The sequence below is a fragment of the Canis lupus genome, chromosome 10, assembly GCF_003254725.2.
Source record: "Canis lupus dingo isolate Sandy chromosome 10, ASM325472v2, whole genome shotgun sequence".
Lineage (NCBI taxonomy): Eukaryota > Metazoa > Chordata > Mammalia > Carnivora > Canidae > Canis > Canis lupus.
In genome coordinates, this window is record NC_064252.1 from 57,659,953 (window position 1) to 57,663,142 (window position 3,190).

Here is a 3,190-nt window from a genome sequence, read left to right on the forward strand (position 1 = left end):
AAGAAAGAAAGAAAGAAAGAAAGAAAGAAAGAAAGAAAAGAAATGAAATCTGTTAGAAATTTACCAAATCATTTTATAGCCGAAAGAGCTGCTTCTGAATGTTACATGTAACCTGAATAGCTGACAGATTTATCCTTTCAATAACCTCCCACTCCTGCCCTTCTAACCCCCTACCTACTAATTTTGTCTTATTTAGTCATGAATAAATAACATTTATGATTACAGTATGTGATGGCTCTTGGGAACTGTGAGATGCTCTCAACTGGAATTTAAATTTCTACAAGCAATAATCCAATTTGTCAGATTTTGGGATCTTAGCCATGTATACTTAGCATTATTCAATCACCGAGTCATATCTCTAGGAAAGAGCAGGTCTCACCACATAAATTTACCCTCTGAATGAAAGCCAGCGTGAGTTAAACAGACACAACTAATTGGGTCTTCACTGCAAAGAACTGTAAAGAACACTTCCTAGTAAGTTGTGGCTAATTGTTCATTATCTGATAGAGAACTCTTTATTGGGAAGATGTTTTGCTATGAAAATAGAAAATATATGAGTTAGGGGTACTTTTTGGGAGGTAATCATTGGGAAATTTAAATCATGTTTTAAATATAACAGACATCTTGGAATTTTGATGCTGGGGAAGCAAATTCTAAATGAAATTTAAGATATTTTTGGACTGATCAAGTTTGTCTTCTAATTATAGCATGGTTTCCTTTGTTTAGCAAAAAGCTACCAACACTTGCATGAAAGTTAGAACTGAATGATTTTAGGTGGAATTTAAACTACCTGTTGCCCTGAATTTTTTACTCCCTCATTTCCTCTTTCATACATACACGGTTATTTAGAGAATGGGTAAAAATCAGGATTTATCTTTAATTTCTAAAGCTTTTGTAGGGTCCTAGTAGAAATGCCACCTCAGTAAGTAGCTTTTTGGATTGAATATATTTTTTCTAGGCAAGTATGAAGTATGGGTTGTAATTTTTAGTTATTTGTTGATGTAGGCCAAATTCCAAACAATGAACTAGAGGTAAAAGTCCCTAAGTCCTATTATGAATCCCCATGGTCCCTTAGGTTCCTTTCATTTTTCATCTCATTACATTATTAATTGTATAATGTCAGGGGATAAATGTCTATAATGGAAGCACAAAGAATAAACAATTTATAACTTAGAAAATTCTTCATTTTAGATGTAGAGTTCTTATATTTAATGTATGCATACCATTATTGAACTCTAAATAACTTTTCCTTTGTTAAATTTCTGTAGATATTTTTTTCATTTTCCCCCTGATATTGGATTTTAATTTTTATGACTTCTTTATTCTTCTTTATATTAAATTTGTGGACACATCCAATATGGCATTTAAAAATGATTTCACTTGTGACTTCCACCATGTTCCATAGTTGGATAGTCTTGTATTGGATTCCACAGTACTTCTTGAGCTTCAGTGTGTCCCTTTGGAAAGTGTTGGATTCACCATAAAGGAAAAGGTGAAGTTTTAAAAAGTGGCGATGGTATTATCTCTGGTGCTGTTTACACACCAAAATATTTTTCTAAATATTACATTTAAAATTTTTTTCTTTTGAAGTTATTCATTATATGTGACTATTATACAAAATAAGAAAATGATAGGCAAAGAGTCATAAATTAAAATCACCTCAAATCCTATCTCTGTTACTCAGAGGTAACAAGTGTTAGTATTTTTGTTTGGATGTGTTTTATATCCTTCAGTATCTTTCCATTCATACACAAACATATATAAGTGTATATAATGGGGTCATACTATGCCTACTTCTAGCACAAATGGTTTTTCCCATCTAATATGAATATAGACACATTTTCCTGTCCACGATTAGGTATTTATGCTATTATCTAGTGGTTGTTTAATATATTATTGTAGATTGCTGTAATTTATTTAGCAATAATAATAATTAGCTAGTTGCTAATTATTAGACGTTTAAATTGCTTCCAAATTCATATTGTCATAAAGAGTTTTCCAACCAGTGAATTTATACATAGATGTTGTGCATTTGACTGGTTATTTTTTTAGGATGAATTTTTAGAAGCATCGTTCCTGGGTCACAAAGTAAGTACACATTAAGGCTTTTGATATCTTTGCTAAATTGTTTCCTAGAAATATTACAACAATATATAGTCCATCCTGTTGAATATGAGTGATCTTTTATCCCATACTATCCCTTTCTTCTTAGTCTTTGGCATTCTCACTGTTGAAAATGACGTCACATGGTTGCTCTGATTTCTGATTCATTGATTACTAGTGAGGCTGAATACCTTCAATATATTTACTTGTACAACTATGATCTCTTAAAATGGGTTGTCTCAGTGTTTAGCTTATTTTTCTATTTGTAGGGTTTAAAAATGCAATGACTTTATTAGATATGACACAAGATTTAAAAAGTTTTATCATTTACCTTTTAATATTTGTGATATTTTTGATATACAATTTAAACCTTTAAGTTTTGTCTTAAAAATTAAATATTTGTACAAGAGAACATGTAAATACCATACCATAGTGTTTGAACAGCAATAATAATAAACTCTGTACTCACATCCCAGTAAGGACAGTACATTTCCAAAACTCCTATAGAATTACATTTCCCCTTCTTTCAGAGACAACCAATTTCCTTAAATTTTGACTTCTTTATAGTTTTGCCACATATGAGTAATTTCTAATAATATATTATTTAATTTTGTGTATTTTTGAATGGATATAGCTAGAGTCATACTTTATGAGTTCTTTTGTGATACCCTTTATTTATTTTTTTGACTATATGTAACCCATTGAAAATCACCCATACAGAGTCATCCTTTTTGATGCTTGTAAGGTATTCCATCATGTAGCCATATCACCATTTATTGATTCATTCTGTTATTTCCAGTTTTTTGTTATAAAACAAAAATGCTACCATAAACCTTTTGTACCTATCTCCTGGTACTTATGTGCAAAAAAGTGTATTCTTAGTATTGGAATTGTTGGGTTGAACGATAGGCATATTTTCTGCTTTAAGAAAACCCAAATTGTCTTCCAAAGGATTCATACCATTTTGTATTCACACCAGCAGTGTTTAAATTTCTCTTGTTCCACATTATTAGGAATAATATCACCAGTGGCTATAAAATAGTTTCCACTGTAATTTTTTCATTTCTCCAATTTCTGCTGAAGTGAG